Below are 17305 nucleotides of genomic sequence, written 5' to 3'. Positions count from 1 at the left end.
ACCTAATGCTGCGGTACCTGACGGTCCACACTACACCTAATGCTGCAGTACCTGGCGGGTCCACACTACACCAAATGCTGCAGTACGTGACGAAGTCCTAGACATCTAATGCTGCAGTACCTAGCAAGTCCACTACACTAATGCTGCGGTAACTAACGAGTCCACACCACATAATGCTGCAGTACGTGACGAGTCCACACCTAATGCTGCAGTACGACGAGTCCACTCCCACCTAATGCTGCGGTACCTGGCGAGTCCACACTACACCAATGCTGCGGTACCTGACGAGTCCACACCACACCCTAATGCTGCAGTACCTGGCGAGTCCACACCACCTAATGCTGCAATCCTGGCGAGTCCACACTACACCTAATGCTGCGGTACCTGACGAGTCCACACACATAATGCTGCAGTACCTGGCAGGTCACCACCTAATGCTGCGGTACCCGGCGAGTCCACACTACACCTAATGCGGCAGTCCACACCTAATGCTGCAGTACCTGACGAGTCACTACACCCTAATGCTGCAGTACCTGGCGAGTCCACACTCCTACACCTAATGCTGCAGTACCTGACGAGTCCACACTACACTAATGCAGCATCCTGACGAGTCCACACAACACACCTAATGCTGCGGTACCTGACGAGTCCACACCACCCTGTCTGCAATCCGGCGAGTCACACTACACCAATGCTGCAGGTACCTGGCGAGTCCACTACCTAATCTGCAGCAACCTGGACGAGTCCACACCACTAATGCTGCAGTACCCTGCGAGTCCACACCACCTAATGCTGCAGTACCTGGCGAGTCCACCACCTAATGTTGCAGTACCTGACAGGTCCACGACACATAATGCCGCAGTACCTGGCGAGTCCACACACCTAATGCAGCAGTACCTGCGAGGTCACACTACACCCTAATGCTGCAGTACCTGACGAGTCCACGACACCTAATGCTGCAGTACCTGGCGAGTCCACACTACACCTAATGCTGCAGTACCTGGCGAGTCCACGACACATAATGTTGCAGTACCTGGCAGTCCACACTACCTAATGCGGTCATGGCGAGTCCACACTACACCTAATGCTGCAGTACCTGACGAGTCCACACGACACCAATGTTGCAGTACCTGGCAGTCCACGACATAATGCTGCAGTACCTGGCGAGTCACACTACACCTAATGCGCGATTCCTGGCGAGTCCACACTACACCTAATGCTGCAGTACCTGACGAGTCCACACTACACACACAATGCAGTACCTGGCGAGTCACGACAATGTTGCAGTACCTGGCAGTCCACACTACACTAATGCTGCAGTACCTGACGAGTCCACACGACACACTATGTTGCGGTACCTGGCGAGTCCACACTACCTAATGCTGCAGTACCTGGCGAGTCCCACGACACCTAATGTTGCAGTACCTGGCGAGTCCACACTACACTAATGCTGCAATTCCTGACGAGTCACACTACACCTAATGCAGCAATACTGGCGAGTCCACTACCCTAATGCAGCAGTACCTGACGAGTCCACACGACACCTAATGCTGCAGTACCTGACGAGTCCACACGACACCTAATGTTGCAGTACCTGGCGAGTCCACACTACACCTAATGCAGCAATTCCTGGCAGGTCACACTACACTAATGTTGCAGTACCTGGCGGTCACTACACCCTAATGCAGCAATTCTGGCGAGTCCACGACACCTAATGTTGCAGTACCTGGCGAGTCACACTACACCCCTAATGCAGCAATTCTGGCGAGTCCACACTACCCCTAATGTTGCAGTACCTGGCAGTCCACACTACACCTAATGCAGCAATTCCTGGCGAGTCCACACTACACTAATGTTGCAGTACCTGGCAGTCCACACTACACCTAATGCAGCAATTCCTGGCGAGTCCACACTACACCAATGTTGCAGTCACTGAGTCCACACTACACCCTAATGCAGCAATTCCTGGCGAGTCCACACACCTAATGTTGCAGTACCTGGCGAGTCACCGACACTAATGCTGCAGTACCTGACGAGTCCACACGACACCTAATGCTGCAGTACCTGACGAGTCCACACTACACCTAATGCAGCAATACCTGGCGAGTCCACACTACACCCTAATGCTGCAGTACCTGGCGAGTCCACCTACTAATGCTGCAGTACCTGAGTCACACGACACCTAATGCTGCAGTACCTGACGAGTCCACACGACACCTAATGTTGCAGTACCTGGCAGTCACACTACACCTAATGCAGCAATTCCTGGCGAGTCACACTACACCTAATGCTGCAGTACGAGCGAGTCCACACACCCTAATGCTGCAGTACCTGACGAGTCCCCGACACCTAATGCTGCAGTACCTGGCGAGGTCACACTACACCTAATGCAGCAATTCTGGCGAGTCACACTACACCTAATGTTGCAGTACCTGGCGAGTCCACACTACCTAATGCAGCAATTCTGGCGAGTCCACACTACACCTAATGCTGCAGTACCTGACGAGTCCCACGACACCTAATGCAGCAGTACCACAGGAGTCCACACGACACCTAATGCTGCAGTACCTGGCGAGTCCACACACATAATGCTGCAGTACCTGGTGAGTCACGACACCTAATGCAGCAATTCTGGCAGTCACTACACCTAATGCTGCGTACCTGGCGAGTCCACGACACTAATGCTGCAGTACCTGACGGTCACACTACCCTAATGCTGCAGTACCTGGCGAGTCCACACTACTCTAATGCTGCGGTACCTGGCGAGTCCACACTACACCTAATGCAGCAGTACCTGGCGAGTCCACACTACTCCTAATGCTGCAGTATCTGACGAGTCCACACTACACCTAATGCTGCGGTACCTGGCGGTCACCTAATGCTGCGGTATCTGACGAGGTCACACCACCCCTAATGCTGCAGTACCTGGCGAGTCCACACTACCCCAATGGCAGTACCTGGCGAGTCCACACGACACCTAATGCTGCAGTACCTGACGGGTCCACACTACCTAATGCTGCAGTACCTGGCGAGTCCACACCACACCTAATGCTGCGGTACCCTGGCGAGTCACACTACATCTAATGCTGCAGTACCTGGCGAGTCCACACGACACTAATGCTGCAGTGCCTGACGGTCACACGACACCTAATGCTGCAGTACCTGGCGAGTCCACACTACACTAATGCTGCAGTACCTGGCGAGTCCACACTACACCTAATGCTGCAGTACCTGGCGAGTCCACACTACAGCTATGCTGCAGTACCTGGCGAGTCCACTACACCTAATGCTGCAGCACTGCGGTCCACACTACACCTAATGCTGCAGTACCTGGCAGGTCCACACTACCTAATGCTGCAGTACCTGGCGAGTCACACTACACCTAATGCAGCAGTATCGGCGAGTCCACGACACATAATGCTGCAGTACCTGGCGAGTCCACACTACACCTAATGCTGCAGTACCTGGCAGGTCACACTACACCTAATGCAGCAGTATCTGGCGAGTCCACGACACATAATGCTGCAGTACCTGGCAGTCCCACACTACCTAATGCTGCAGTACTGGCGAGTCCACACTACACCTAATGCTGCAGTATCTGATGAGTCCACACTAACACCTAATGCAGCAGTATCTGATGAGTCCACACTACACCTAATGCTGCAACATCTGATGAGTCCACACTACACCTAATGCTGCAGTATCTGATGAATCCACCTACATTTAATGCAGCAGTACCTGGCGAGTCACGACACCTAATGCTGCAGTACGACATCACACGACACCTAATGCTGCAGTACCTAACAGTCCACGACACCTAATGCTGCAGTACCTGGCGAGTCACGACACCCTAATGCTGCAGTACCTAACGAGTCACGACACCTAATGCGGCAGTACCTGGCGAGTCCACACTACACCTAATGCTGCAGTACTAACGGTCACGACACTAATGCTGCAGTACCTGGCGAGTCCACACGACACCTAATGCTGCAGTACCCTAACGAGTCCACGACACCTAATGCTGCAGTACCTGGCGAGTCACGACACCTAATGCTGCAGTACCTAACGAGTCACGACACCTAATGCGGCAGTACCTGGCGAGTTCATTATGCACCATCAGCCACCGCCTTTACTCTAATTGTAATGAGTGGCGACAAGTAATTCCTCCATCACCGTACTCTGATGTCTGGGAGTGCTGTCCGTGTAAATACTTAAAGAGTACAATTAAGAGTACATCAAGGTATATAACAGATATACTATGAAGAATACTATGTAGTCTCTCTCTCTCTCTCTCTCTCTCTCTCTCTCTCTCTCTCTCTCTCTCTCTCTCTCTCTCTCTCTCGACCATCTACCTGACCCTTCAATAATCTTAGCTACATCATTCATAGTCCAAAATCTTCTCTTAGTTCACTTTGTCGAGAAATTTTACAGAATCTCGTGTGTGTGTGTGTGTGTGTGTGTGTGTGTGTGTGTGTGTGTTCTTTCTTATCAACCCATGCAGTTCAAGGTGTTGTATAGTAGTGATGAGTAGTGTGGGTACAGTGTTGTGGGGTACGGTGATGTAGGTACAGTGATGTGGGTACAGTGGAGCGGATACAATGGTGTGGGTACGGTGGTGTGGTTTTACAATGTTGCGGGTACAGTGTTGTCAGTATGTTGTGCGGGTACAGTGGTGTGGGTACAGTTGTTGGGTACAGTGGTGTGGTACAGTGGAGCGGGTACAGTGGTGTAGGCACAGTGGTACGGGTACGGTGGTGTAGGTTACGGTGGTGTGGGTTTACAATGTTGCGAGTACAGTGTTGTCAGTAAGTTGTGTGGGTACGGTGGTGTTATATGGATTTGCCCTGTTTCGAGGATGGCCGGATGCGATCCGCAAATCGCTGAACATCCAGGTTCCCAATTGCTCCTGGGTAGACAGAGGTAAATGGCTTAAAGAAACTTGCCCATAGTTTTACCCTGCCCGGGAATCGGACCGGGTGAACTCTTACTTGAGAGGCGAACATGCTGAGCATTACACCACAGGTCGCCAAAACGAATGCGCCGCCCGGGAATCGAACCCGGGTCGCAAGAATGGGAATCTTGCATGATACCACTACACCAGCGGCGCTGTGATGGTATTAATAATAATGTTGTGGGTACAGTAATAAGAACAGCATGGATACAGCAGTTAGGATAAAATTACATCAATGTAATCGTACAGTCGTGTGTACTAGGTTGTAGTATTAGTACAGCAGAGTGGTTATAATACTACAGGTACAGTTACAGATGTATGGGTACGTTAATGTGGTTACAGTAATACATATACCACATCGTGTCAACAGAGACGTGTTGAAGGTGTGTTAGTACAGTGGTGAGATGGAGGCAATATAGTTATATGGGCTCAGATATGATTAAATAGGTTATGGTACAGTTGCGGAATTCCATTCCTACACCCCTAACCCGTGCCTCCAGACAGTACCGTCGCAGTAGTAGTATCACTATTTATGAATGAATGGGTATTGGTCGTGTAACGACGGCCGTGATTGGTGGATAGGTTTGCTATAGTTCATATACAGTAGGTTGACCGTTTGAAGACACGGGTTACCACAGGGAGTGGTAGAAAACACTTCCGCAGCTGTACCTTGGCCGGAACTATGTACAAATTTGGGATCACCTGAAGAATCTCCACCCCATCTTACTTCACCTAAAGATTATCTACTCTAACACTCGTCTAACGTAACCTGATCTGACCTAACCTTACCTAATGTAACCTGACCTGATCTAACATAACCTAAGCTACCCTAATATAACCTGACCTGACCTAACATAACCTAACGCAACCTAATTTAACCAAATCCAACCTAACCTAACCTGATCCGCATATAATTTTACGATGGTCAAACTTCAGGTGAAATAAGCTGAGGTGGAGGTTCTTTAGTACAGTGTAGTGCAGTATACTGTGAAGGCTACAAAAGTTACTGCATTAAGGTTCCGTAATAGGAGGAGATTTTAATGATAATTTAATCAGTCTTATGACCCGTGTAGCATCATGAGAGCTTCTCCCTGATCTACGATAGCGGCAAAAACTCACAACATTGTTCTCTTGCCTTAATTCTGTCTGACTTGGATGTAAACAAAGGATTTCCGCATTAATTTCTGACAGTCCTCAAGTGAACATCGTTTAGTCCATGTACACTGTCTGTGATGCTCTTATTAATGCGTTTTTTTTCCCCTCTCACAATTAGATGTTAAAATCCTGTTGGAAGATGACTGGAGTGTAGTGAACGCCCTTGTAGGAAGCGATAACGTCCTAATTGCTGGCAAATTATATCTACACTGAAAGTTCAACACATTGGAAAGGTTAATCTTGGTATATGAGATAAGAGCAGCCCGACGCGGAGATCCGTGTGAGATTACGTGTAAACGAATCAACTTGTGGCGGAGATGCTGACTGGCTCGTGACCAGATGCTGCGCCAGATACCCTTCTCCCTGCCCGCCCAGCACCCCCACCACCATCCACACAACTCACCCTCACCACCACCAACTCAACCCCTCCCTGGAATACCGTAACGAAAAGTGGGTCTACACACGACCACAAGATATATACCAACACAAACACATAAAACAGACACAAAAAATACCTCAAACAAGTTAATATCGAAATGTGTAGAGGCTTTTCAGAGAGGATTGCGTGATGCACCCAAGCCACGGTGCTTTACGCAGGCCAGGGAAAAAAGTGATGGATGGACTTGACTGACCAGGTTTAAGGGAGATAAATATTGTTGAAATCAGATGCTCTTACTCCGATAAGCGACGTTAAACTCTGTTAGCGTCAAGATACTGAATACTTGAAACAAATTTTTGAACCTTTTCTTTTAAGGGTTTGATTTTCCTTAATCGTGGGGTACGGAATTTACAAAATGGTAATGCGATTTATGTTTCATAAAGTCTTTGTATTTTGAGAGAGGCAAAAGGTAAACTAGAAGAGGAGTCATGTTAACACGCAACCTTTTATCAAGCACAAACGATACGTGCTTGAAATTCCCCTCCGGGAGGGTAAGCTAGCATATGAGGATCACCTGAAGATTAACCACCCCAGTTTATTTCACCTAAAGATTAATCACCCTAACATAAACCTTTATATAAGCTAACCTAATCTAACCCAACCTAAACAAACTTAATGTTACATAACCTAACCTAATCCAGGTAGCATTAAGGTGTTCAATCAACAGGTGAAATAAGTTGGGATGCCTAATTAACAGGTGATCCGAATATTTACCCAAGTGACAAGATATTTCTCAAAATGAATACAAAATGTATCAATAAAACATTAAAATATTATTCTAATCTTACAGCCTGACTCACTTACACTGTGGAGGCGATGCTGTGACATAGTTATGCAGCCTGCGAGAAATGGCAATTTTTTTTTTACGCTTCTTGCATTCACTGACCTGCATCCCCTACCTGCTGCATCCCCGACCACACCCCCTCCTCACCTGTACCGCGGGACACACACACACACACACACTGTATATCTTCATAGAACTCGTTTAGTAGAAGATGATGAGACACAAACAGCATTCTCATTAAACTGGACAAAACACAATTCATCACAGTGATATATTTTGAACAACTTTTAGCCAAACATTAAAGATAAATTATATTTTTTGGGGAGGGAGAGAAGGAAAGAGGAACTATTTCTCCAGTGCTAAAGGTGAGGTCGGGTGTACTTGTGTGAGCTCAAGTTTGTTGGCAATTATAATAATCAGAGAGATACCCCCAGCCACCAGTACCGGCGGGGTGATGATCGCTAAATATGGAATCAAAGCATCACTTGACAGCGGTGAGCGAGGCGGCGAACAACAAGTGCTGAGCTGCGTGGCGTCTGTACAAGATAATTATCAGTGTGCCTTGTGTCTGTAAATAATAATCCTCCTGCTCCTTGTAGACGTGGAGGATCACACTCCACCAGCTATCTTGACCTCTCGCACCATCTTGAGGTACAACTCCACAGGATAAACGTTTTTCTAAGTAACAGTCAAAGGATTCACGACTTTATATCAATGACATTTCCACTCCCTCACTCCACCTTCCCTGACACACACACACACACACACACAAAAAACACATGAAATGCAGCAGACACTTCTTCAAAATTTAATTGAAAAATATTAACACTCGTGCATCAAGCTCCTGACACAGCCAGGGTGGCGGGTGACGTCACACAGGGCATTAACAGCGGCCACCTAGACTAAAGGTCATTACATGCTATCTTACTTACCCTACTCACCCGCCATCACCTCCAGAGGAATATTATTTTCCTGAGTGACACCCACAGCTTCCATTTTCTTAACCCGCCCCTCAACCCTCAAAAAAAAAAAATAATAATAATAAAATAATAAAATAAGTTAAAGCTAAAACCTGGAACAATTTTCTTTTTTGCAGAATTTTTCGGAATATTTTACAAAATACATGAGCCAGACCTCTGATGACGTCACTCACGACTGGGTGAGATGGGGACAGATGACAGTATCACAGCCGCTGTAGAGAATATAGATCACATTAAGCCCCAAGCTTATTTCACCTTAAGATTAACCTAACCTAACCTCTCTTTCCTAATCTAACCCCACCAGGTAGCGTTAGGGTGTTTAACCATCTGGTGAAATACGAGTAAGCTAAAGGGTTAATCTACAGTTACTCCTGAAGGTGACAAGTTTCTCCTGGAAGGGATCATTTACTCCTGGAGGAGACCAGTTACTCCTGGAAGAGACCAGTTACTCCTGGAGGAGACCAGTTACTCCTGGAGGAGACCAGTTACTCTTGGAGAAGACCAGTTACTCCTGGAGGAGACCAGTTACTCCTGGAGGAGACCAGTAACTCCTGGAAGAGACCAGTTACTCCTGGAGGGGACCAGTTACTCCTGGAGGAGACCAGTTACTCCTTGGGGAGACCAGTTGCTCCTGGAGGAGACCAGTTACTCTTGGAGAAGACCAGTTACTCCTGGAGGAGACCAGTTACTCTTGGAGAAGACCAGTTACTCCTGGAGGAGACCAGTTACTCCTGGAAGAGACCAGTTACTCCTTGAGGAGACCAGTTGCTCCTGGAGGAGACCAGTTACTCTTGGAGAAGACCAGTTACTCCTGGAGGAGACCAGTTACTCTTGGAGAAGACCAGTTATTCCTGGAGGAGACCAGTTACTCTTGGAAAAGACCAGTTACTCCTGGAGGAGACCAGTTACTCCTGGAAGAGACAAGTTACTCCTTGAGGAGACCAGTTGCTCCTCGAGGAGACCAGTTACTCTTGGAGAAAACATGTTACTCCTGGAGGAGACCAGTTACTCCTGGAAGAGACCAGTTGCTCCTGGAGGAGACCAGTTACTCTTGGAGAAGAACAGTTACTCTTGGAGAAGACCAGTTACTCCTGGAGGAGACCAGTTACTCCTGGAAGAGACCAGTTACTCCTAAAGGAGACCAGTTACTCCAGGAGGAGACCAGTTACTCCTGGAAGAGACCAGTTACTCCTGGAGGAAACCAGTTACTCTTGGAGAAGACCAGTTACTCCTGGAGGAGACAAGTTACGCCTTGAAGAGACCAGTTACTCCTTCGGGAGACCATTTACTCCTGGAGGAGACCAGTTACTCCTGGAGGAGACCAGTTACTCCTGGAAGAGACCAGTTACTCCTGGAGGGGACCTGTTACTCTTGGAGAAGACCAGTTACTCCTGGAGGAGACCAGTTACTCCTGGAGGAGACCAGTTACCAGGAGACCAGTTATTCCTGGAAATGACCAGTTACTCCTGGAGGAAACCAGTTACTCCTGGAGGAGACCAGTTGTTCCTGGAGGAGACCAGATACTCCTGGTGGAGACCAGTTACTCCTGGAAGAGACCAGTTACTCCTGGAGGGACCAGTTACTCTTGGAAAGACCAGTTACTCCTGGAGGAGACCAGTTACTCCTGGAGGAGACCAGTTACTCCTGGAGGAGACCAGTTATTCCTGGAAATGACCAGTTACTCCTGGAGGAAACCAGTTACTCCTGGAGGAGACCAGTTGCTCCTGGAGGAGACCAGTTACTCCTGGTGGAGACCAGTTATTCCTGGAGAAGACCAGTTACTCCTGGTGGAGACCAGTTGCTCCTGGAGGAGACCAGTCACTCCTGGAGAAGACCAGTTGCTCCTGGAGAAGACCAGTTGCTCCTGGAGGAGACCAGTTACTCCTGGAAGAGACCAGTTACTCCTGGAGACCAGTTGCTCCTGGAGGAGACCACTTACTCCTGGAAGAGACGAGATACTCCTGGAGGAGACCAGTCACTCTTGGAGGTAACCAGTTATTCCGGAAGATGACCAGTTACTCCTGAAGGTGACCAGTTACCCCTGAAGGTGACCAGTTACCCCTGAAGGTGACCAGTTACTCCTGAACGTGACCATTTACTCCTGAACGTGACCAGTTACTTCATAACGTGACCAGTTACTCCTGAAGGTATCCAGTTACTCCAGAAGGTAACTAATTACTCCTCAACGTGACCAGTTACTTCATAACGTGACCAGTTACTCCTGAAGGTGACCAGTTACTCCTGAAGGTGACCAGTTACCCCTGAAGGTGACCAGTTACCCCTGAAGGTATCCAGTTACTCCAGAAGGTAACTAATTACTCCTGAAGGTGACCAGTTACTCCTGAAGGTGACCAGTTACTCCTGAAGGTGACCAATTACCCCTGAAGGTATCCAGTTACTCCTGAAGGTGACCAGTTACTCCTGAAGGTAACCAGCTACTGTTCACCTGTTATTCAGAAGGATGTATCAGGATAACACTATGTTAGATTAGTGTGTTGTTAACTATAGTAGATTAGTGTGTTGTTAACTATAGTAGATTAGTGTGTTGTTAACCATGGTAGATTAGTGTGTTGTTAACTATAGTAGATTAGTGTGTTGTTAACTATGGTAGATTAGTGTGTTGTTAGCTATGGTAGATTAGTGTGTTGTTAACTATGGTAGATTAGTGTGTTGTTAACTATGGTAGATTAGTGTGCTGTTAACCATGGTAGATTAGTGTGTTGTTAACTATAGTAGATTAGTGTGTTGTTAACTATGGTAGATTAGTGTGTTGTTAACTATGGTAGATTAGTGTGTTGTTAACTATAGTAGATTAGTGTGTTGTTAACTATGGTAGATTAGTGTGTTGGTAACTATATGGTAGATTAGTGTGTTGTTAACTATAGTAGATTAGTGTGTTGTTAACTATGGTAGATTAGTGTATTTATTAACTATGGTAGATTAGTGTGTTTGTTAACTATAGTAGATTAGTGTGTTGTTGTTAACTATGGTAGATTAGTGTGTTGTTAGCTATTGTTGTGTTGTTAACTATGGTAGATTAGTGTGTTGTTAACTATAGTAGATTAATGTGTTGTTAACTATGGTAGATTAGTGTGTTGTTAACTATGGTAGATTAGTGTGTTGTTAACTATAGTAGATTAATGTGTTGTTAACTGTAGTAGATTAGTGTGTTGTTAACTATAGTAGATTAATGTGTTGTTAACTATGGTAGATTAGTGTGTTTTTAACTATGGTAGATTAGTGTGTTGTTAACTATAGTAGATTAATGTGTTGTTAACTATGGTAGATTAGTGTGTTGTTAACTATGGTAGATTAGTGTGTTGTTAACTATAGTAGATTAGTGTGTTGTTAACTATAGTAGATTAATGTGTTGTTAACTATGGTAGATTAGTGTGTTTTTAACTATGGTAGATTAGTGTGTTGTTAACTATAGTAGATTAATGTGTTGTTAACTATGGTAGATTAGTGTGTTGTTAACTATGGTAGATTAGTGTGTTGTTAACTATAGTAGATTAGTGTGTTGTTAACTATAGTAGATTAATGTGTTGTTAACTATGGTAGATTGAGTGTGTTTTTAACTATGGTAGATTAGTGTGTTTATTAACTCTAGTAGATTAGTGTGTTACCTATGGTAGATTAGTGTATTAACTATAGTAGATTAGTGTGTTAATTAACTATGGTAGATTAGTGTGTTGTTAACTATAGTAGATTATTTAACTATGGTAGATTAGTGTGTTGTTAATATGCTAGATTAGTGTGTTATTAACTATAGTAGATTAGTGTGTTGTTAACTATAGTAGATTAGTGTGTTGTTAACTATGGTAGATTAGTGTTGTTAACTATGGTAGATTAGTGTGTTGTTAACTATGGTAGATTAGTGTGTTTAATTAACTATGGTAGATTAGTATGTTGTTAACTATAGTAGATTAGTGTGTTGTTAGCTATGGTAGATTAGTATGTTGTTAACTATAGTAGATTAGTGTGTTGTTAACTATGGTAGATTAGTGTGTTGCTAACTATCGTAGATTAGTGTGTTGTTAACTATAGTAGATTAGTGTGTTGCTAACTATCGTAGATTAGTGTGTTGTTAACTATAGTAGATTAGTGTGTTGCTAACTATCGTAGATTAGTGTGTTGTTAACTATAGTAGGTTAGTGTGTTGTTAACTATAGTAGATTAGTGTGTTGTTAACTATGGTAGATTAGTGTGTTGTTAATTATGGTAGATTAGTGTGTTGTTAACTATGGTAGATTAGTGTGTTGTTAATTATGGTAGATTAGTGTGTTGTTAACTATAGTAGATTAGTGTGTTGTTAGCTATGGTAGATTAGTATGTTGTTAACTATAGTAGATTAGTGTGTTGCTAACTATCGTAGATTAGTGTGTTGTTAACTATAGTAGATTAGTGTGTTGCTAACTATCGTAGATTAGTGTGTTGTTAACTATAGTAGATTAGTGTGTTGTTAACTATGGTAGATTAGTGTGTTGTTAACTATAGTAGATTAGTGTGTTGCTAACTATCGTAGATTAGTGTGTTGTTAACTATAATAGATTAGTGTGTTGTTAACTATAGTAGATTAGTGTGTTGTTAGCTATGGTAGATTAGTGTGTTGTTAACTATAGTAGATTAGTGTGTTGTTAACTATGGTAGATTAGTGTGCTGTTAACTATGGTAGATTAGTGTGTTGTTAACTATGGTAGATTAGTGTGTTGTTAACTATGGTAGATTAGTTTGTTGTTAACTATAGTAGATTAGTGTGTTGTTAGCTATGGTAGATTAGTATGTTGTTAACTATAGTAGATTAGTGTGTTGCTAACTATCGTAGATTAGTGTGTTGTTAACTCTAGTAGATTAGTGTGTTGCTAACTATCGTAGATTAGTGAGTTGTTAACTATAGTAGATTAGTGTGTTGTTAACTATGGTAGATTAGTGTGTTGTTAACTATAGTAGATTAGTGTGTTGTTAACTATGGTAGATTAGTGTGTTGTTAACTATGGTAGAATAGTGTGTTGTTAACTATAGTAGATTAGTGTGTTGTTAACTATGGTAGATTAGTGTGTTGTTAACTATAGTAGATTAGTGTGTTGTTAACTGTGGTAGATTAGTGTGTTGTTAACTATGGTAGATTAGTGTGTTGTTAACTATGGTAGATTAGTGTGTTGTTAACTAAAGTAGATTAGTGTGTTGTTAACTATAGTAGATTAGTGTGTTGTTGACTATAGTAGATTAGTGTGTTGTTAACTATGGTAGATTAGTGTGTTGTTAACTATAGTAGATTAGTGTGTTGCTAACTATCGTAGATTAGTGTGTTGTTAACTATAGTAGATTAGTGTGTTGTTAACTATAGTAGATTAGTGTGTTGTTAACTATGGTAGATTAGTGTGTTGTTAACTATAGTAGATTAGTGTGTTGTTAACTATGGTAGATTAGTGTGTTGTTAACTATAGTAGATTAGTGTGTTGTTAACTATGGTAGATTAGTGTGTTGTTAACTCTGGTAGATTAGTGTGTTGTTAACTATGGTAGATTAGTGTGTTGTTAACTATGGTAGATTAGTGTGTTCTTAGCTATGGTAGATTAGTATGTTGTTAACTATGGTAGATTAGTGTGTTGTTAACTATGGTAGATTAGTGTGTTGTTAACTATAGTAGATTAGTGTGTTGTTAACTATGGTAGATTAGTGTGTTGTTAACTATGGTAGATTAGTGTGTTGTTAACTATGGTAGAATAGTGTGTTGTTAACTATAGTAGATTAGTGTGTTGTTAACTATGGTAGATTAGTGTGTTGTTAACTATAGTAGATTAGTGTGTTGTTAACTGTGGTAGATTAGTGTGTTGTTAACTATGGTAGATTAGTGTGTTGTTAACTATGGTAGATTAGTGTGTTGTTAACTAAAGTAGATTAGTGTGTTGTTAACTATAGTAGATTAGTGTGTTGTTGACTATAGTAGATTAGTGTGTTGTTAACTATGGTAGATTAGTGTGTTGTTAACTATAGTAGATTAGTGTGTTGCTAACTATCGTAGATTAGTGTGTTGTTAACTATAGTAGATTAGTGTGTTGTTAACTATAGTAGATTAGTGTGTTGTTAACTATGGTAGATTAGTGTGTTGTTAACTATAGTAGATTAGTGTGTTGTTAACTATGGTAGATTAGTGTGTTGTTAACTATAGTAGATTAGTGTGTTGTTAACTATAGTAGATTAGTGTGTTGTTAACTATAGTAGATTAGTGTGTTGTTAACTATGGTAGATTAGTGTGTTGTTAACTATGGTAGATTAGTGTGTTGTTAACTATAGTAGATTAGTGTGTTGTTAACTATGGTAGATTAGTCTGTTGTTAACTATGGTAGATTAGTGTGTTGTTAACTATAGTAGATTAGTGTGTTGTAAACTATGATAGATTAGTGTGTTGTTAACTATAGTAGATTAGTGTGTTGTTAACTATGGTAGATTAGTGTGTTGTTAACTATGGTAGATTAGTGTGTTGTTAACTATAGTAGATTAGTGTGTTGTTAACTATTGTAGATAAGTGTGTTGTTAACTATGGTAGATTAGTGTGTTGTTAACTATGGTAGATTTGTGTGTTGTTAACTATGGTAGATTAGTGTGTTGTTAACTATAGTAGATTAGTGTGTTGTTAACTATGGTAGATTAGTGTGTTGGTAACTATGGTAGATTAGTGTGTTGTTAACTATAGTAGATTAGTGTGTTGTTAACTATGGTAGATTAGTGTGTTGTTGACTATGTTAGATTAGTGTGTTGTTAACTATGGTAGATTAGTGTGTTGTTAACTATAGTAGATTAGTGTGTTGTTAACTATGGTAGATTAGTGTGTTGTTAACTATAGTAGATTAGTGTGTTGTTAACTATGGTAGATTTTGTGTTAACAATAGTTGTTAATATTAACTATAGTAGATTAGTGTGTTGTTAACTATGTTAGATTAGTGTGTTGTTAACTATAGTAGATTAGTGTGTTGTTAACTATAGTAGATTAGTGTGTTGTTAACTATGGTAGATTAGTGTGTTGTTAACTATAGTAGATTAGTGTGTTGTTAACTATAGTAATTATGTGTTGTTACCTATGGTAGATTAGTGTGTTGTTAACATAGTAGATTAGTGTGTTGTTAATAATGTTAGTAGTGTGTTGTTAACTATAGTAGATTAGTGTATTTGTTAACTATGGTAGATTATTATTTTGTTAACTATGGTAAATTAGTGTTTTGTTAACTATGGTAGATTAGTGTGTTGTTAACTATGGTAGATTAGTGTGTTGTTAACTATAGTAGATTAGTGTGTTGTTAACTATAGTAGATTAGTGTTTTGTTACCTATGGTAGATTAGTGTGTTGTTAACTATGGTAGATTAGTGTGTTGTTACCATGTAGATTAGTGTGTTGTTAATAGTGATTAGTGTGTTGTTAACGTAGATTAGTGTTTTTAACTATGGTAGATTAGTGGTTGTTAATTAACTATGGTAGATTAGTGTTTGTTAACTATGGTAGATTAATGTGTTGTTACCTATGGTAGATTAGTTGTTGTTAACTATAGTAGATTAGTGGTTGTTACCTATGGTAGATTAGTGTGTTGTTAACTATAGTAGATTAGTGTGTTGTTAACTATAGTAGATTAGTGTGTTACCTATGGTAGATTAGTGTGTTTACTATGGTAGATTAGTGTGTTGTTACCTATGTTAGATTAGTGTGTTGTTAATTATGTTGATTAGTGTGTTGTTACTATAGTAGATTAGTGTGTTGTTAACTATGGTAGATTAGTGTGTTGTTAACTATGGTAGATTAGTGTGTTGTTAACTATGGTAGATTAGTGTGTTTTTTAACTATGGTAGATTAGTGTGTTGTTAACTATAGTAGATTAGTGTGTTGTTACCTATGGTGATTAGTGTATTTGATAACTATAGTAGATTAGTGTGTTGTTACCTATGGTAGATTAGTGTGTTGTTAACTATAGTAGATTAGTGTGTTGTTACCTATGGTAGATTAGTGTGAAGTGTGTTGTTAACTATATAATTGTGTGTTGTTAACTATAGTAGATAGTGTGTTGTTACCTATGGTAATTATGTGTGTTAACTATGGAAATTAGTGTGTTTATATTAGATTATGTGTTGTTAACTATATAATTAGTGTGTTGTTAACTATAATTGTGTGTTGTTAACTATGGTAGATTAGTGTTGTTAACTATGGTAGATTAGTGTGTTGTTAACTATGGTAGATTAGTGTGTTGTTAACTATAGTAGATTAGTGTGTTTTACTATGTGATTAATTGTGTTGTTAACTATAGTAGATTATTGTTTGTTACCTATGTAATTATTTTTTAACTAGTAGATTAGTGTGTTGTTACCTAGTAGATTATGTTTTTAACTATGGTAGATTAGTGTGTTGTTAACTATAGTAGATTGTGTGTTAACTATAGTAGATTAGTGTGTTGTTAACTATAGTAGATTAGTGTGTTGTTAACTATGTTAAGATTAGTGTGTTGTTAACTATGTTAGATTGGTGTGTTGTTAATTATGTTAGATTAGTGTGTTGTTAATTATGTTAGATTAGTTGTTGATTATGTTAGATTAGTGTTGTTAACTATGTTAGATTAGTGTGTTGTTAACTATGTTAGATTAGTGTGTTGTTAATTATGTTAGATTAATGTGTTGTTAATTATGTTAGAATAGGTGTTGTTAACTATATTGTGTGTTGTTAACTATGTTAGATTAGTGTGTTGTTAATTATGTTAGATTAGTGTGTTGTTAATTATTTGTTAGATTAGTGTGTTGTTAACTACGGTAGATTAGTGTTGTTAACTATGTTGTTAATTATTGGTGTTGTTAATTATGTTAGATTGGTGTGTTGTTAACTATAGTAGATTAGTGTGTTGTTAACTATGTTAGATTAGTGTGTTGTTAATTATGTTAGATTAGTGTGTTAATTATGTTAGATTAGTGTGTTGTTAACTATGGTAGATTAATTGTGTTTGTTAACTATGTTAGAT

The 17305-nt window shown here is 41.3% G+C and overlaps 1 non-coding gene across 1 annotated transcript; it reads right to left on the bottom strand.

Moving 5' to 3' along the window:
- Positions 1-5036: 5036 nt before the first annotated feature.
- Trnag-ccc lies at positions 5037-5107 on the bottom strand. The gene has a single exon. It is a non-coding gene; the product is annotated as a tRNA-Gly (tRNA).
- Between the last annotated feature and the right edge of the window lie 12198 nt (positions 5108-17305).

Source organism: Homarus americanus, unplaced genomic scaffold, assembly GCF_018991925.1.
Source record: "Homarus americanus isolate GMGI-L3 unplaced genomic scaffold, GMGI_Hamer_2.0 scaffold5589, whole genome shotgun sequence".
Taxonomy (NCBI): Eukaryota; Metazoa; Arthropoda; class Malacostraca; order Decapoda; family Nephropidae; genus Homarus; species Homarus americanus.
Note: the sequence above shows the minus strand (reverse complement) of the source record. Positions and strands in the feature narration are given on the sequence as shown.